At 44.1% G+C, this 20,458-nt stretch overlaps 1 protein-coding gene across 1 annotated transcript in view; it reads right to left on the bottom strand.

Moving 5' to 3' along the window:
* PDK3 (pyruvate dehydrogenase kinase 3) overlaps window positions 1-20,458 on the bottom strand; it is a 1,449,910-nt gene that overhangs the window by 1,320,632 nt on the left and 108,820 nt on the right. The window lies entirely within an intron of this gene.

Here is a 20,458-nt window from a genome sequence, read left to right as displayed (position 1 = left end):
TGGCAGTCTCTGAAATTGTTTCGATACGCGAAAACGTACATCGCACAAAATGAGACCCCCCCCGACTTTGTGCTGTACCTGGTAAAGTTTTTGAGAGCCTCCGCTGTTGGGTACTGCATGTGAAAGAGAATGTGTGAGAGCGAGGAAGTAAAAGCAATAAGTGTGTGAATTTGCAAATGTGGATATGACTGAGGATGAAAATGGTACTGAATGTTTGTGTGAAACAAAATGTGATTCAGAGAGTAAGAAATTGGTGTTTAACCCCTTCGATGCTCATGACGAGCTCAGCTCGTCATGCAGTACACTGCTCGTGTGCTCATGACGAGCTGAGCTCGTCATGAACAATGGGAATAAATGAGAGCCAGAGCAGAGGGAAAATTGCTGCAGCACTGATGCTGTTAAGTGTGTGAGGGGCAAGTTTGTGTGTGAAAGAGGGCAAATGTATTTTGACTTTTTTCATTGTGTAGGGAAATGTGTGTTAACAGTCCATCTCCATCTTTTCCAGAGATAATTTTGTGATATTTACAGGTAAAGCCAAGGGTCTGGCTGGGCTGGAAATTATACAACAAACATCACGTAAAATAGGATAAAGTCCCTTTAAATTCTTTTTTAAAAGAATATTTCTTTAACATGTGGCAGCTTTGACTTTATTAAGACACATTTTAGGTTTATTGAGGAATAATAAATAAAAAGGGAGATTTGTAAAACAAAATATTTGCCTAAGATCACAGAGTTAGGTTAGGTGGGTATGCCGGTATAAATCCCAGGTTGTCTTGTTTCCCTTTGTACATATCAGCCACCAAATGGGTAACTATTTTTCCCTCCTTTTTAAGTCAAACGTTAGTGTTTTGTTTTTAACTTTGTTAATAAGGGTACAGTGGGTGCAGCAGGCAGAAACCACCTGACATTTTGGCTAGCATCTGGCTCGAGCCTGGCTTTACCTGTAAGTGGCTCACCCACCTCTTGGCAAAGGTACTTTAGAAATGGCCAACACTAGTATTTTTAATCGGGCAAGGGCCAAGGGTTGGCAACAGAAAGTGGGCACAGTCGCAGACAGCAAAGTCTGAACGTATTTTTTTTTAAACTGCGCCAAAAAATTTGACAACAAGACAATTGTGATAATAACTTTATTCTGCCTTGCCTAACATCACAACATGCTGCATTTTGAAATATTACCTGGTACAGAGACCTTTGTGTATCCAGTAAATTCCTGGGTACAATAGCACTTTATTAACTCTGGTGGTTAATGCACTAGCTGGAAATCTCTGTGTGCATTCTTCTACTCAAAGGTTAAACGGAATATAAAATTGCGTACAGGATCAATGTGCCTGCTGAGGGGCGAAGCTAGCCGCAGCATAAGATGGCCGCTACTTGAGCGAGCTCCTCCAGTCGCAGTCTGAATGCATATAGGGCACTAATTCTTTCACGCTGAGAGGACATGACGAGCGGGGATACCTGCGGACCCTTTTGCTGCCTCTGAGGTGCCTGCTGACAAGATCTGGTGCAGCTGCGGAGGAAGGGACTAGGTCGCGGGCCGAGACAAGAAGCAAAGGCCTGGAGTAAACACTGGCCGGGACGTAAAGCACAAAAAGCTGCGTTGACTGTTCCACAGTGCCGGGTGGACGCGCCCCTTGGGAAGTTCTGACACACCGGACATCTGCTGACCCCAGGAAGGCTGAGGACTGTGGCGATCGCCGCTGGGGGGGGGTCGCGCCACCCTGGGCGCTTATCGCTGGAATATCCCTCCGGAGGCGAGACTGTGAGAGAGCTGCCGGAGAGGGATACAGAATGCTTGAATGCATAAGTGAGCTCCTGTTTCATTTGCCCCTGCTGCCTCGAACCTACGCAGTAACCGGCACGAGGTCGCTACAAGCTGCTTCAAGGGCCGACGCCACTGTGGACAGAGAGATGGGGAGCCGAGTCCTGGCGGGGATACCTAAATTGTTGTGTGCATGAAGGAAAAGCTGCACGCAGTGACTTCAATGGCACGACGAGGAGGCAACGCTGTTTGCATTACCAGGTAGAGCAGAGCACTTGTTGGCGAGGCCCTGAGAAGCCACTGGCAGGTGAGTCGGCTCCCTGGTGTTCATCCTCGTTCCCCCTTGACTGGCTGCAATAATACCACCGGGGACAGAGCCCAGAGGAGTGCTGCCTACAGCCCATTTGCCTACTCATGACCGGTGGCTGCCTGGGGTGAACTGCCCCCACCCCTCCTCCTGCCTTATTTTCTTGGGGCGTGGACCTGATATGATTTGAGGCCTGGGGGTTAATGGAGAACTGGCACTCGCATGGACTGGCTTGGGAGCGCTGAACTGGCATGAACCTGATCCCTTGTGCTGCCTGGTGTGCCGCGTAGAGGGTGTCACTCTGCCTGGGGCCTGTAGTGCCCCTCCTCATTGATGGTGGTCCCTTGCGCACATCTGGTCTGCATGTGACTGGCGGGGAAAGCGCCCTTGATGATTCCTGGGGATCTCACTGGCCTCCGTGACCGGGACTACCGACCTGCCTGGACCCCTGGACCACCCTAGCTCCATACGTTGCAATGGGCCGCCCCAGAGCCAAGGGGAGGGATACTGGCGCTAGCGACAGTCAACGGATTGATGACTCTACGCCCGCCCCACAACCACCTACTGGTGACCCGCCCTCTGACCTGGGGACCCCCCCGGACAAGCTGGACCCTATTCTAACAGAGGTGCGCAGTTCCCGGCAAACCATTGAGGCCATTGAGAAGCAGCTTGGGTCTCTGACGTCTGGGTTCACCCTTCTAAAATCCGATCACGATAAACCTGCTGCGGTTGTCAAAGAAAAGAAACTCACACTACTAAAGATGGCGCCACAACACAAAGAACATGGTACCTAGATTGCAATGCTCCAGAAACAGGTTGCGGGTCTACAGGAGAGGGCGGACAATGCAGAGGAACGGGCCTGGCGCAATAAAGTCTGAGTCATAGGCCTGCCGGAGCGATGCGAGGGTTCGGACGCTACCGGATTCATGGAAAGGTGGTTCAGGGAACATGTGCCTCCGGATGGCCCCTCAGATCTTTTCTGCGTGGAAAGGGTCAAACAACAAAAGAAGAGAGGTCTAGTCTGGTCAAGCACACGGCTACCAGAAATATGGAGCAAAAAGATAAGTGGATAGTATTGATCACAGTCACTCTATTTGAGTGGGATCACAGTCACTCTATTTGAGTAGGAAAACCCTCACACACCGACCTGGTCAGTGTCATGCTTCATCATCGGGCCCCACCGAAGAGACAGAGTGTCTCTTCGGTGTGCTGCGACGCCAGAAAGACTGCGGAGCTGGTCGTGTGGGGAGGATGTGTTGTGAAAATTCTCAAATTAAAAGTGACTAACAGGGTATCAAAAAAACTTTAATGAGTGATCCATAAGACACTTGTAAGTGGTATATGTGTCTGAATTTAATAGCCAAGGTTATTAGGATTTTGTTTAAATTCAGCTAAATACCACAAATTTATTAAAATTAATCAGTCAACATGTTTCTGCCTTCAATGTGGTATATATTCACCATGGCATTCTTCAGGACTAAAACCCCGGCGGTATGGACACTCTAATAGTCCACCCTAACCTGGGGGCGTGAAAGTGAAAAGGAAAAGTGAAAAAAGTGCTTAAAAATTAGGAGAGCAAATTGCTCAATCCAAAAAACCCCAAATTCAGGGGTGTATCAGCACCTGTAAGAGAAGATATACAGACAAACAGATATAGACATACATACAATTAGTATATGCCAGCGTAGACTTATCATAGTGCTCCTAAGATGGTGGCAAACCTATGTGTGCACACAATAACTGATAACTTATGCACCATCCAGGTAACCCTTAGGGATATTTGTACTTGCTAGGAGGTGGAGTGCTAGAGGTGGTTAAAAACTACTATTGTAGTGAAGGAGATAAAAACGCGATGTGAATTCTCCATGAGAAGGGATCAATTTGACCAAATGGTCGGTGACCCCCATAAGATGGTGAAATATGGAGAACATCTCACTTTAAAACTGGGCGCTACTTGCACCATGGGTCTCGGGAGGGGGGTTGGAGCGCGCTTGGCACATCCTAAGAAAAAACGGAAATAAATGTCAGCATAACCCATACAGCACACAGGCACTTAGCTTATGTTGATCGTAATAGTCGTTCCGCTGTGGATGCAGACTCACGCCCTCAGCGCTCACAGCCCGCTTGTCAACCTGCAAGAACCCTCTGGACCGGACCCCGACGATGGAGAGCGGGGCCGGTGAATGAGTATAAGAGCGCTTTGTTTACGCGCTCGATTCCGGGTTGGGCGTGCCTCGCTGAAAGCGAGGCTTGGGGCGCACACGACCACTTGGGCGGAGCGCGTTTATAATCAAACCGAGGCTTGGATAGAAAAGCCTATCCCTGCGCTGCGCCTGAGGGAGGTTTTTGCACGCTGATGGTTGTTATGACAACCAAGGGCAATTGTTGTTTGTGGGAAATAGATCGAGAGATTAAATCTTTTGATTGGCGAGTTTTTTCTTTTCTTTCAGGAAATTGGTACTGCTATAAACCAGTGGGTAAATAAATGGGGAGGGACAGGGCGAAAACGCACATACTGTCAGAAAGATTGGAATTTTTTATACGCACAGATTAATCTGTGGACATGATATTGAAGTGAACAGAGTTTTTATGAAAAACATGTCGAATGTCGCATGTTTAAATCAGATCAGTTCTGTGTAACGTTTTACAGCCTTCTGAAGTTTTTGAGTTCATGATAGGACTGTGTTCCAGGGGATATCGTCGTTGAGGCCATTGATATTTGTCCCCAGACGGTACACCCAGCGCTGTTCTTTTTCGAACAGTCTATTTTGTATATTCCTTGCACCATCAATTGTTTCAATGACAGTCCACCTCATGTCATTGGTGGTATGATTTTTGTCTAGGAAATGGCGGCTCAACTTTGTTGTTACTTTCTTGCACCTTATGTTACTCCGGTGCTCGCAGATCCGTTGTTTCACTTTTCTAGTGGTCATGCCCACGTACCGAAGGTTACAGGAACATGTGATCAGATAGATCACATTGCATGAATTGCAATTAGTATGATCACGTTGCGTCCACACTTTCCCTTCTTCCAATACCAGAGTTTTTGTGGGTTGTGTTAAGTGGCAGACACTACAATCCGAGCAGGGGTAATGCCCGGTGATTTTAGGGAGTCCCCATGACGTTGTCACTGATGGTGTCATATTCAGTGGTTTCTCTTTTGGGCGTGTGTGGACCAGCGCATCTCTTAGACTGCGTCCCTTTTTAAAAGAAAAGAGGGTTTTTTCCCAATCCTTTTTAAAGGTTTTCACAATACTCCAGTGTTTGTTTATACTCTTTTTCATGATGTTTGAGAGGCTGCTGTATGTGGTGACACAGGTGAGTGGAATCTGATCTGAATTGTTTGTTCTTTCTTCAAGGAGAGATTCCCTTGGCTGATTTTTAGCTCTTTTGAATCCTTTGTTTAGGGTGGAGGTAGGATAGCCTCTATTTTTCAGTTTTTCCGTCAGATTAGCTGATTGATTTTTGAAATCTGTGGTCGTGCTACAGTTCCTCCGCAGCCTGAGGTACTGCCCGTAAGGGAGATTTTCTTTTAGCGGACGCGGGTGGAAGCTGTTAATTGCAGGAGATTGTTCTTTGCAGTCGGTTTGTTGTGGGTTTTTGTGGCCAGTGTCGTTCCACTGATTGAGATAACCACATCTAAGAACACAATTTCTTTTCTGCTTGTGGTGTTGGTAAATCTTAGATTAGGGTCTAAGGTATTGATCCATGAAAGGAAATCTTTCAAGTCATTATCACTACCATTCCAAATGAGTAGGATGTCGTCAATGTAGCGTTTCCACAATAGCATTGACGAAAAAAAGGTGGCAGTTGGTGGTAGGATATGTTTAGCCTCAAAATCTGCCACATACAGCCCCGCCACACTCGGCGCGAAGGTACTGCCCATGGATGTCCCAGAGCATTGTAGGTACAGTTTGTTTTTAAATGAGAAAAAGTTCTCTTTTAGTGCTATAGTGGCACAATCGATGATGAATTTTTTTGGTGTCTGGAATTCCCAGTTGGTTGAGTCTAGGGCCTTTTTAAGGACCTCGATTGTGTCATCCTGCGGAATGCTTGTATAGAGGCTTTCCACGTCTAGTGTTACAAGGGTGATAGAGTTTTCAGGAAAGTTGATTTCTGTCAATAGTCGTAGCAGGCTCTTGGTGTCCTTCAGGTAAGTCGGTGTAGACTGGACTAATGGTTTTAGAAAATGATCACAAAATTGTGATAGTGGTTCCAGAAGTGACCCAATTCCTGAGACGATTGGGCGTCCAGGTGGAGGGAGTTTGTTCTTATGCATTTTCGGCAAAGTGTAGAAGTAGGGTATTATGCTACTTGTATTATTCAAAAATGCAGCTTCGTTCTTGGAAATCTGGTCTTGGTCCTCTGCTTGTTTTACCATAGAGCTGATTCTTTTTGTGAGGTCTGGGGTTGGATCCAATGCCAGTGGCGTGTAATTTCTAACGTCACCGAGTAGATTTTTGCAGGTGGTCTCATATGCAGTTGTGTCTTGGATGACGATCCCTCCGCCCTTGTCCGCGGGTTTTATGGTTATGGAGGTGTCGTTTTTTAATTGTTGCAATGCCTCGAATTCAGCCGTACTGAAATTCCCGAATGTTCGCGGGTTTTGGCAATGTTCTAGGTCCTTAAATACCGCTTGCTCAAAAGCAGTTATGGCCGCTGGTATTGTGTGTGAGGGCGGGATAAAGGTGGAGTTAGGTCTTAGACCTGTGTCACCTTTCCTAACTGATTCCAATGGGTCTATTTTTCCATCAAAAAAAGCTTTCAGTTTCAGTTTGCGAAAAAACCCTGCTAATTCGCAGTGCATTTTGAATTTATCGGGTTTGGCTGTGGGGACAAAACCCAGCCCCTTCTCCAAAACTTTGATCTCCACAGGAGTAAGTGTTCTGGTGGATAAGTTAGTCACTAGACTTAGACTCCGCTCGGACCCGGCTGCTGGTTGCTCCGGGTGTGGTTCGCTACTGAGTCGTCTTCCTGCCAGGTTACTCTGGTGTTCCCTCTCCTCTTGCCTCGGCCTCTCCGGCCGCTCTCTAAAAAAGGCTGTCTATACTGTTGTTGGTAATTGGCCGGGGGCATAAAGCCTGGGTTCCAGCCCATAAATGGATAAGGTGGCTGTTGGAAAGCATAGGGGTGGGTACCCATCCCCATTTGTGGGGGGTACCACTGTTGGTGGTTGCCTTGATTTCCGTGTCCATTTCTGTTTGTTCTGTTGCCACGGTTCCCCCTTCTTTTAGTTTGTTTGAAGGAGTTGTTACTAGAACCGCTGCTATTTGACGAGTCATCATCCGAGTAGTCTGAGTTGTTGGCATTGCGTACTGGCGGAGTGAATGAAGCTGCAGAGTAGGGATATACTTTCTCAAACTCGAATTTCTTTTGGTCTTTTTGAAGTTTTGTCACCTTTGATTGCATTAGGTTGTCTTTGTATTCGTTCATCTCCTTGTTAAGTTCATCTAGTCGTTTTTTGTAGCCGGTGATAGTGGCTTTGAAGTGAGTCTCTGTTTCCCTGATTTCTATCATAATGGATTCCGAGAGTCTTAAGGCTGTTTTGATTATTAGGATCATCCAATCGCGTGTGCAGTGCCATGCGATTGCGGCCCAGTCCTTCCGGAAGGCAGCATCATTCAAAAAGATGCGTGGGGCATTAGCCACCAGAAGGCCTTTCGGGGCTGTGTTGGTTGTTAGATAGCCCTTCATGATTGTACCATGAAGGACGGTACGTATGTGCTCTTTCTTTTTTTCTGACAGATTGTCCCATTCAGCAGTGTTGGCTATTGCCTGTGATATGTGAGGGTCTGCAAAGACTGCAGCATCTGACATCAACTCCTCGATTTCTGCCTCAGAGTAAGTCAGACCCAGGTTCGCCATAGTGAGATGTAGGTTAAAAGAACAAGCAACAAAAGAAACTATTGTTGTCTTGCTCACAGTAAAAGAAAGCTCTCACAGCTGTGCGCTGCTATGATATATATCAACAAGGAGAGAGGTAGGGAGAGTCAAAGACACTCTCTTAGTCCCCGGTTAAATGTCAAACAACAAAAGAAGAGAGGTCTAGTCTGGTCAAGCACACGGCTACCAGAAATATGGAGCAAAAAGATAAGTGGATAGTATTGATCACAGTGGAAAGGGTGCCAACAGGTAGACCAGTGGCTGCAGCCCGCCCTCGGCCCCTGATCGTCAAAGTATTGAACTTCAGAGATCGGGATGTCCTGTTACAAAAGGCAAGGGAGCTGTCCCACATACAGTATGTGAATCAGCGGATATCCCTATACCCGGACTACACCACCCTGGTCCAGGGCCAGCGCTCCCACTACCAAGAAGTGAAGGCCAAGCTCAGGACACTGAACGTCAAATATGCACTGCTATTCCCCGATAAGCTGAAAGTGATTCATGACCACAAGACACAATTTTTGAGTCCCTGGATGAGGTGGCAGAATGGATTGAAATCATGTTCCCCCAGCGGATTTGGACCCTCTTCACAACCGGCCCTCGCCTCTTCGAGGCCACGACAGATTCGTAAATCGAGACACCTGCTGGGGGAGGGGGGCTGACTGCTAAACCCAGAATCCCTGCACTGGAACAGGCCTTGCGGGACCAGGCGGAGGCACTGGAGGCAGCCATCAGGTTCTGGGATGACGCCCACCCAATTCTGTCGGACTCCTCCGATGAGGCATCACAACACTCGGACTCAGGATCCAATATTAATTTGTTCAGCAATATTACACCCCAGACTGCTGATGGATATTTAGGGTGATGGTGGCTCCCGTACTGTGTGGTGGTCAGATACCTACTGACCCCGTCCCCTACTGTTTTGCACTCGACTGCAGGATGCCATTCCTCCAGTACCGAAACTGCGACACAAGAAGGTAACAACGGCGGTCAGGGCTGTATGAAGTCTCTGATGCTCTAGCTCAGCTGAACTAGTTGTAGGCATTCCCCCCCCCCATAGCGAATGCAACCTGCACAATGTTTTTAGTTTGCACCGTTGTGCATTGGGTCTGGACCAGTACAGTTCCGATAGTTGACCCGAGTATTGTAGATGGGAGTTCTGTTACTTTAAGATTTTGGCCCACCACTTGCTGATATACTGTTTCTCCCACTTAGCTGCGTAGGCACTACACGGTCACACACCTTAGTTATAGATGCAGGATAGCTACAACATGATTACCTGGAATGTCTGGGTGATGTCTGGCAATTGAAAAACCCCACCAGTAGGGAATATTCATTATTTTCCCACCTGCACCAACTTCATACCTGCATAGACAGGATCCTTTGCTCCAACCACATTGCGACCCAAGTGATACATGCAACATACCTGGGTAAAACTCTTTCTGACCATAACCCACTGGAGGTTTCCCTTAACTGGGGTAGAACACCCCCCCAGCTTTACGGCTGGCATGAGGAAGTGGTGAGATGGGGGGGGAGCAGAGAGTGCTGCCATCCGCCGGGAGGAAGCCCGGGGATTGCACAAAAGAGTCATCTCTTCTGACTGGAACAGTATCCTGGAAAAGTTCAAGGCCGTGGCCCCGCCACCTGTGCCAATAGCTCGGACGTAACACGTGCTGTATCACCTAGCCCCCGTTTTCTAGTCTCTACGTTTAAGGAATTCCACTGTTTGTCATTCCTGCGCTATAAAGTGCATACATACCTTTTGTATACTTCTGTGCAGCCGGGAGTGGACGTGGGAACACTTTGCTATATGCGCTATAATTGATTGGAGCCAGACAAAATTGGGGGAGGGAGGGTTGGGATAGTTGTATTTCTACGATGTACACTTACTGTTGATAACGTACGTACACTGTATGTTGACTTCAATGTACTATGATATTGTGTGTCACTGCATAATGTTGCAATTGAAGGGTTGAAAACTGAAACTTTCAATAAAATCTGTTTTAAAAAAACAGGATCAATGTGCCTGCTGTAAAGCACAGCATGAAACATACAGGTCACAGATTTGTTTTTTATGTAGTGTGGTCAGTTGGTTGCTGTTTTTGCTGCAAAGATCATTGTGTTACCTGCAAGTCACAAGTTATAATCATTGTCATTAAGCTTATGATCCTGCATCAAGGATATGCATGCAAACTACAAGGAAACGTTAGGAAACTAGCTGTTTTTTTTTATCAGTATTTTATTATTCTAAGGTTCTTAAAAAAAAGGTTACTTTGATTAATATCAAGGACTTATTGGTAAGTAATATATAAATGGTTAGACAAGGCATACATATTTCTTGCATACAAAGCTTAGAAAGGTAGAAACATAGCCCACCCCTTGCCCCACCCTAGTCCCCACCACCAATCCACTGCTTATTTTTGATGAGTACCTGCACTTATTTTTTTCCATTTAAAGCACTGGTTATAGAGTTATACCTCTCTAACTATCTCGAATAATAGAGGGGATGCTGCCATGACCTATATTGTCTACAACAACATAGAGAAACGATTACTTGTAGTAGCAGTTAGTTACTTACTAACTTAAGCAGTTCACTTCACTCCATAGTTGTCTTACCTGAATACAGATGAAGCAATAACAGCAAAGGCATCACAACTTCATAAGCAAGGTTCCTCTTCCACCCAGGTGAGCTCCAACTGTAGGAGTAATCAGAAGGATTATCCATTGCCGGCAACTAAATGGACATAAAAACACTGAGTTAGTGGGTTAAATCCAAGCTTTAGGAAAAATTTAAAAAAGGACTACAACATGATGACATAACAAGAATTCCTGATAATGATAAAGTAACAAAAACATAGCAATAGTGGTAATATGGCTACAGGGGAGCTACTACTAGTAACTTAAAAAAATACTCAGGTCATAAAAAATGTACTCAAAGTCTAGAGTGGACAAGCTTAGGTTAGGCATTCACGGTTACGGAACACAAGGCCTGAATGATGATGCTGATGACTGATGTTCTTCGATCTATATCTCAAATGTGGATCACTTTTCATGTGTGAGTGGGTAAATAGAGCCAGTGTGGGGTATTGCTTAGAAGATCCTGCAGTGAGTTGGTGTTGCTTTCACCACATCCGCCCCACTAAGTGTATGCTCCAAAGATGGTGTAAATTAAGCCACACCCAAATAAATTGCACAGCCGGGGGGAAGAGGGTTAGGGGTTTAATGAATGAGTAGGAGAAAATATTTGGGGACAGGTTTGACAAAGACAAACACAACACAAGGACAACATTCATCTGGGTAATGATCAGCAATCTGTTGTGGAAACAAAAGAAAGAGTATGACAGAGTTCAGTTAGATGCATTGCAAATAGTCCTTCTGCCCCCAAGACCCAAGTTATCAGATATCCAAATGTTCTGTCTTCTAGGTTGTGAGTGAACCCACCTACCCAGTTCTTCAAATATGATTGGTAGAAGAAAAATTATACTGTATTGCAAAATTAGGTGGTGCGTCTGCATTCTCCTCAGGATTGTCTGGTGCCTGTCTGGACTAGTCCGGTAGGTAGGCAGGAGTGTTGAGGTCAGCGTTCAGCTTTTGTTTGTGCAGCAGACTAAAAGGCCTGTGGATTGTAAAACAAAAACTGTATTTTAGAGTCAAGGAAAAGGGCAGATGGAAGGTAAGCTTCATGAGGAGTGTATCAAGAAAACTCAGAGGCAGAGTTTCATATTTGCTGCCAGCGCAAAAAAAACCACCACACACACACACACACACACACTTCACAAATAAAAGCGCTTCTCTCCATTTCATATAGCGGAGTACTAGGCCTCAGACTCTTGGTTTACCTTTGAAGTCAATAACTTCTTGCTTGTAGCTGTTGATGAGTTAGTCATGCAGCTCCCGCTCGATTTCTTCCTCCATCCTCCTAACTCTGAGTAACTCAGTCCCTGACCAGTTATGACCTGACCAAGATAGACGTTCTTCAACAGCAGTGCACTACACAAATAGAGAAACAGAATTGTAGTATTTTGCATAGGCTTTTCTTTGTTAACTATTTTGTGTTGGCACTCCTGTAAATCAACGATTTTCAGAGGGCAGGCCTGCTTGTGCTAAGTGATGCAAAAAGGGATAGGCAATAGGCATGCGAGGGGGGCAGGCATGGTCTTCAATGTCATGAAGGAATTGTGAAGGTTTCTTCAATGCACACCTTTCTAACTGCAGTTTGGCAATATATGTGATATACAAAATGGTGGGGCACCATAAATCGGACAAAAAAATAATAATGTTTCACTAGCTATGGTTTTTTTTTTGCAAAGGTCAATTAAAATTATTAAAAAGTTCTATGGGGGCACTGGCATACTTAGTCTGGCAAGTAGAGTTTGTCCTTAAACTCAGGAGGTTCACCTAGAAGTTTTGTCAGGTAACACACTTGATTCTGACTAATCATTCTCCTCTTCCTCCAGGGCTGTTTCAGGAACGTTGTAATTGTGTGGTATGAAATGTTGGTTCATTTTGATCATAGTTGATCTCTCCCCATTTTGAGGCAAGAGACTGGTCCTTCTTGCTGCACTGAACACATACCCAGCAGACACCCTGGCTACAGGACAAGCCAGATACTTTGCAAGCCTGCTGAGCTCTGGCCATTGGGCACCTTGCCATACCATTACATCAATGGATTTTTGGATTGTCAGGATACTCCAAGAGCATCCTGTGGATGGACATTGGTACTGCCACTTGCTCAACCTCTTTTGCCATCGCCTCTGCACTGGACTTAATCCCTGCCAATTAAAACCAATACAATGCAGAGGTTGGGTCCGGCCGTCCTGTTGCTGTTTATGTCGGTGTTCTGGTTGATGGGGTTGCTGGCTGCTGTGAGACAAGACTCTCTGAATACTCCACAACTGCTTACAGGCTTTAAAAGAATGGCTGAAATGAGTGCAGATTCTTCTGCAGGTGGCCAGTATGTTGCCGACTCGGTCTTCCTTTTTGAGAAAGTCTTTCACCACCAGGTTGATGCAATGGGCCAAAAACAGGACCCTGAAATAGCCTTCGTCTGACATGGCCTTAACTATTTTACTGCCATTGTCCATGGCAACAAAACCAATCCAGAGACCTCAGGGTCGCAGCCATTCATACATCTAGCTGTTAGATTTGTCCAAGATGTTTACAGCTGTATGTGATTTCTCCATGACGAGCATGGCCACTTTGAATGCCACCAAACGCTCTAAAAACTTTCTTCACGGCCAAGACCTGCAGATATCTTTTGCTTTAACCTGACAAAAGAGATCCAGTGTGCAATGATGTACATGTAATCAGCCACCTGACAACTGGTCCACATGTCTGTTGTGAGGTGAAAAGTGTGAACAACACTTTGCTGCAAAGCTTACCCAGCCAACTGCAGCACATCGTGATGCAGCGCTGGAACAGCAACTCTGGCAAAATAGGTTTGACTTGGAACCTTCCATTTTGGGCATATGGCTGCCACAAATTCTAAGAATCCCACTCATTCCACAAAAGAAAGGTTAGGAGGTTCAGCACTAACATTTTTGCCAGCTTCCCACTGTACAAACTTGCAATTGGGTGATTCAGCTTGTAGGGACCCTCCTGCCTAGAAATGCCCATAATAATAGCCTGGATTTTCTTTTTTCCAGGGGCCACTGACATCGAAGTCTTTCGAGAAGTAGATGGTAGTGGAATACTCAATTTGCGTTCTGGTGGGGCATTCAACGTATGCTGTGGTGCCTCTTGTGACTCAGAGTCTTGTGCCATTGTGAAGTCGCAGAGTAGGGTGATTCTGCTGGCGCACTGCTGGGGACAGGGCTGCTTTGCGTGAAGATGTTAACCTCTTCTTCCTCATCATCATCACCACCTCCCAGCCTGATTGGACTAGTAGCTGATGTTCTCCAGCTCTCCTCACCACCATGACCATGTTCAGCAATTTTCTTTTTAAGGTGCTCCTCCCACTTGATTGTGTGGTGTTTTCATCATATGGATCGTTTGTGCTCCAGTACCAGAATTTGTACCAGGCTTACCTAGGCGAACATTTGTGTGGCAAATTCTGCATACTGCAATGTGCTTCCCCTCTTTGTGAACCGTAAAAAAGTCCCAAACTGGGTACTTTTTTACTGTGCGACTGCCAATGCCTGAAGAAGATCTGGAGGGTGGTGGGTGTGTCGTTGATTGCCTCTGCTTCTCCCGAGGTAGGGGTTGGCACAGGTCTCAGAAGGGGCTTTGCAAATATGGGAGCTGTCTGTGCTACCTGTGCCACATCCCTCGGAGCAGGTTGAATAGCAAATGTCAGACTCCTCTGAGTCATCTTCTACAATGACCGCCTCGTTGTTATCATCCTCATCATCATCATCATCATCATCGCCTTCTAGAAGTCTAAGTCTTTCAGGAACCTTTCTTTTCCATTGCCTCTGCTGTGGTCTCCTGGACTCTGCCAGAGTCCACTCCATGTCCCTATTATCATCATCAGAAGTGGTGCTTGGAGAAGATGGCTGAGTAGTATCCTTCCTTTTCCTTGCTGGATATCTGGCAGCCAATGATTCTAAAAGGAGGTTCTTGCTTGGAAGGAAGCTTAACCTCCTGTTCTGCTCCAACATCAGGAAAATGTATTATTGCTGACTGCCGCTGATGTCCATTTTGCTCTGCTTCCTAAAACTATTCTGTACTGCTCTGCGAAAGGGACAATTCCAATTCAACGTCACTACTCATAGTCGTCGCCATGATTGCAGTGGCTGTCTCACTGACAGACATGGTCCTGGGCTTAGTTTGGGGTGGTGCTGTTGATATAGGAGTGCAGCTCTCAGCTTGCTTCCCGGAAGGTGGTGCGCAGGTACAAGACGTAGTGGTCCTAAAAAGGTTTGGAGCAACATGCCACTGGTGGGAAGTTGCTGCTACTCACTGACCGCTTTCTTGGATGCTTCTTTCTATGTGGCCATCTTAAAATTCTCAGTTGACAGTTGCACCAAGCTGCAGAAGTGAATGAAGGACTGACGTGTGACTGCACTGGTCTTCTCTTTGGCAGTACTGCGGGTGATGTCTCTTCTCTTGTGCACCTAAAAGCAAACAAGCAAGAAAAACATTTCTTGTGAAAACAGCACTGTTTGCAGTTTGAATTAGTACAGACAAATGAGATATTAGTGTGGTTGTTATGTTAACTTAGGTAACCACTATAAAGTCAAACTACACCACCATACCATAATTCCAAATCAGAATAACATACAATATGCAGAATGATAGAGCTCTTTCCTTTATGTCCATATATGCTAAAGGAGACACCTGTGGCACCGAGGGAACTAAATGGGATAGTAATCTTTTAAAAAATGGAGGTTAGTGTGTGTCTATGGCAGGCAATGTGGTCCAGGGGAATGGAATAATCATTACACAATTGAATGATGCTAATGTCTACTCTAAAGTGCACCACAGCCAGGAGGAAATTAAATTACATACCTAAAAACGAGATGCTGTTATGTAGCTATGCGTCTATGGTGTATAGATGGATGATCGATGGACGGATGGCAAAACGGGGCAAAAACTATTTACAATACAAAAGAAAAATTTGAAGAAAAAAATAGTTTACAAAAATTAAATTTAAACAAATGACAAAAAATGTTAACAAAATACATTAACAATAAGTGAAATTACCCGTAAGCAAATTATTAAACTGATATCTCATCCTTCCATGCAAGCCTATGGCAAAGGCACACTGGCTGGACACACAAAATGGCTGCCAGCTAGTGCCATATGGTCAAACAACAATAACACTTAGCAAGATGGCTTGGCCACAACAAAGAACACATGCAGGCCTATTTCAAAAGCACACTGCCTGCCTACACAAAATGGCCGCCAGCCACATAATCACAACAACAATAACCAGCAAGGAAGTATGGCCACAACAAAGAACACATGCAGAACTATGGCAAAAAAACACATGCTGCATACACAAAATGGCCACTAGCTGCATGGTCACAACAAACAGGAGGCATAGAAAACAAAGAACACATGCAGGTCTATGGCAAAAGCACACTGCCTGCCTACAGAAAACGGCCGCAAGCCACATGGTGACAATATCCAGAAAGAAGGCATGACCACAACAAAGAACACATGCAGGTCTATGGCAAAAATATACTGTCTGCCTACACAAAATGGCCTCCAGCTACATCGTCACAAAAACCAGCAAGGAGGCATGGCTACAACAAAGAACACATGCACGTCTATGGCAAACACACACACACACATACTGTAATTTAATCCAATGCCATCCATGGCCTAAATGATGTTTCAATTCTACAGACAATCAGCACTACACTGACACCGTCGTAGCCGAAAGCCGTACAATCTTGTGCAAACTATTGCACAAGCTTGCTAGGGGACAGAGGATATCGTGCCTCTAGCAAATGTAAAAACAAATCGAGCGCAAACATTTATTTAGATGAGTGTAGAAAAGAAATTCCAGACCTGTCTTCTATGTAGCTGCCTTTCTATAAACATTACTCAATATACTCTTACCATGTCAGAGCTCCCTAAACATGCTTGGGAGAGAAAGGCCATCGATTTCTTTGATCCACTCAATAATGGACATCCTCTGATGGTAATTGTGGATGAGCATTCCTTTTTTCCATTAATAGCGGATCTCTCATCCACAGTTCATTAAGTGTCTTGCGATATTTTATGATGGATCACTTTTGGCTCCCAATGGACTCCGTACCGCTGTGAAGTAGGTGTCACAGGACAATGTTATGAAAGCTTGTTTTTAGACAGTTGAGTTTGTTGTTACCTACAGCACAATAGAGACGTGTAATACTAAGCTACATGTGCCATTGGCCCGTACCCAGTCTGGGGATACACTGCAAACAGGTCTGGCCTTTCGCATTACTTTAGAAGTTCAAGTTATTACTAGATGTACTTCTTGAGTCAGAAGCAACAGCTGGATTCCTTTAACAAGGCTACAGCACTTGAAAACCTTGCTAGATGTCCCTCTCAAGTCAGAAACAGCTGCCTAACAGGTCTATCACAAAACTGCAATAACTCAAATTAATAAATGTCCCTCTAGAGTTATATGCAACTGGCTTCAACATCAAAATGTACATTGCACTTTAGCTACTATAATGAATTGTGCTTGTCTATCAGAGGAGTAAACATGCCAGTGCCAATATATGATGATAAATCAATATTACAATTTTCAATAAATGCCTTATTACAAAATATTTGTGAAGGCAACCTCGTATACCTAAGTACTAGAAGACACTGGTTGATTCAAGTGCCTTCTTCCTCATTAAACTGCTTTCCGAGTGGCACTATACTTCTGTTGCTTATATTAAAGCCCAAAGCCTTGTGCCTATGGCAGGAAGCTGGGTCGGACTAGGACAGAAGAATGGCCCAGGCACCAAAACAAAAGTGGCCTCCATTAGCAAATCACATAGCTAAAAACATGGCCCACATGTACAAATCAGGGCAGTTTTGAACTAAAAGCTAAGGTACACTGTATACGTGTTTTGCAAGGTATAGTAGACTGCATGCATTTGTGCTCGTTTTGTACGGATTATACTTTCTCAGTAAAGAATGTGCATTTGTTGGACAACATAAACTTCAGAACTGTGTAAGACTGATTCTACAAACACCATCAGGAAATGTTGGCCTTGGTGCTGCTAATCCATAGTGCAACATCTGTACCTAAACCTGACAAGGTAGTAAATGGAATGTGCAACCTCACAACATGACAATCCTGACTCTCCAAGGAAATTGTGGTAACGGATCTATAACTTTTTTGTTTGGTTACTCATGCGTACCCAAATAGATACACAAGAAATACACAACATGACATTTCAATATTTATTGAATAATTGAGATTCTTGAGTAAAATAAGTGTGCTGCAATAATCAATAGAAGGAAACAGAATAACTTGATTAGCATATGGAGAATGGTAAAAATGATAAACAGTCAAACATTTTGCTGTTACATAGACTATATGCTTGCATAAAGGTTAAGTGATACATAGTACTCCTACCTAGTCCTACCTATCCTAGTGGGCCTAGGGTGGGTGAATCTCCCAAATCCCTGCAGGGTTATCCAACTCCCCCATCACCTGTGGGTAAGTGTCAACCGGGAGCCCGTCTTGGTGGAGAGCTGGGCTTCATCATTTGCAAGAGGTAAACAGGAATCAGCTGTGCTGGAATTCTGGTATGGTAGAATTTCAGTGCCAGCTAAGAAAGGAAGTGGTGTGATTTATATAACAAGCATCTCCCATGTTGCCATGCCAAAGTACCAGGCAGGTTGCTATTGTTTGTTCTAGTGTGATAGCTCAATCGCCGAATGGACAAAAACAAACAGCACTTAGAACAGTGAACTTAGCCCTTATACAGAATGTTCAAGGTATTTGATTATATGTCTATGCAGTAGAAATGTAAGCAAAGCGGTTTCAGAAAATATTATCCTGCACAGGCACATGTGTGAAATCTCAGTGTGTTTAAGGCAAAAAGGCAACTTAAAAACGTGAGCACGTACTACTGTAGTGTTCCTATTCGGGCGTATAATGTGACCACATGACACCCACTCATTGGACGCGAGATGATGAAAAAGCTTCCTAAAAACAATGCCTTTGTGTCATATAAAGCTAAAAGCGAAAAAAGCATTGTACTCTTTGGAAATAAAATCATTCAGAAAGCCAATTGTAATAAAAATGTATATAAGCAAATAAAAAGGGTAGAATTTGAAAGCAATTCAGAATATTAAAAACAAGGCCGAATTAAAAAAAGCTGCACTGCTCAAAACTGCCAGATTGTTTCAATGTTAAGAGAAGTATACAAAACATTGCTGTTTGCAGCATCTGCTGGTGATGATTGCCATGGCACCCATCGCATCAGCTTTATAGAGCTTTATAGAGAAAACAAGGTCCAGTCCAACCCCCTCAGCAGCCGCCGCTGAAGGAGGAGTGGCAAGTACCAAATCCACAGATGACGAGTCAGGATCCAAATCACCAGGAGCTGAAGCATCCCAGTAAAGCTCATTGTATGCATTTTGAAGCAATGGCAATCGCAAAGGACATCGGTAAAAGTGGGTCTTTAAGGGAATCGCCAGCAGTTCTATGTCCGTAGATTGAACTGGATGCGTTCCCAAGCATATGTCCAGGACACACTAAAAAGTGGTGGTCTTTCTGGAACACGGGAGATGGCGACAGATGCGTCAGACGCCTGAATGATCCATCTTGAAGTTGCTGTATGCATGATCAGAGCTACATATTGGAAACCTGGAATTTTTACGAACACCATCGCTTACAAACTGTGAAGCTATAAAATGTAAACATTTTATTACAGCTTTTAAATTATCATATTGTACAACTGCACTACTGAAATCTTGGACTCCTGCGCACTTGAGGCTCTTCTTAAAACATCTAAAGCAGAGGATAAGTTCTGATCTTGATATTAAATATTGTTCTAAATTGCATCATTATGAACTTTAAGCAGAGGCAACAGAATATAAACATATGCAACAGTATATTAGTTTTACCTTAAGTCATGGAGTTCAGCGATACATTATTTTATTAGGGCTTGGAATAATCCCCTTAAAACCCATTTACGTCTAGATGGAACCATAAGGAAAATGCCACTAGTATTTGTGATCTCTGCAATGGAGGAGTGCAAGATTTGCAGCATGTTTTGTTGGTATGCCCATTGCGACATTGGTGAGGCCAGAAATCGGTACTTAAAATGTATTCAAACTAGATGCAATAGTACTTCTGTACATGCTTTGATTACACTTCTTGAATCACGCCTGATGAATTTGTATTATAATTTGTTAAAAATGTTAAAAACTTTCTAAAATTGTATTAAAATTATTATTTTATAAGTGTTTAATAACAAATGTATTTTTAAAATGTGTTGTTCTCAGCAGAGAACTAAACCAAATAAACTTAAACTTGAAACTAATTATCTGTTCCATAGCCCTGTTTGATAGTGTGATTTGGTCAGCCACACTCCTCGTCTATATGACTTTCTTAATGACCGGAGTTTATCCTTAAAACACAGTAAGCTTGTCCATATCGATTGATAAAAGCTTCCCTTGAGGCCCAATTACATGTTTGTTTTAATTTGAGCAACTTGTGTGAATACCATTTATTTAGGGTGGCTAGTAATGAATTCACTTTTGCTGGTTTTGGTGCTGTATATTTTCTAATCAATGATGAAGTGATGTGGTTCCACTTATTCATCATTGATCCTACTCCACCAAACTTTGAACACTATCTTTAATTGGAGCATCACAAACTTCATTATTTCAACTTTATTTATTTATTTATTTATTTATTATAGAGTTTTGTATAGCGCGAACAAGACCCGTGGGTATCAGAGCGCTTAACATAAGAGAGGAAAGAGTGATAACATATATATAAACAGTTAGCGAGCAACCGCTGTGAGGTAGATGATATATATAGTCGTAACACCTGTGAACGTTGGCGTACATAACTAAGCTATGACAAAATTACTAACAGAAGCATGTGTATATAACAGATATGA

Source organism: Lissotriton vulgaris, chromosome 8, assembly GCF_964263255.1.
Source record: "Lissotriton vulgaris chromosome 8, aLisVul1.2, whole genome shotgun sequence".
NCBI lineage: Eukaryota > Metazoa > Chordata > Amphibia > Caudata > Salamandridae > Lissotriton > Lissotriton vulgaris.
Note: the sequence above shows the minus strand (reverse complement) of the source record. Positions and strands in the feature narration are given on the sequence as shown.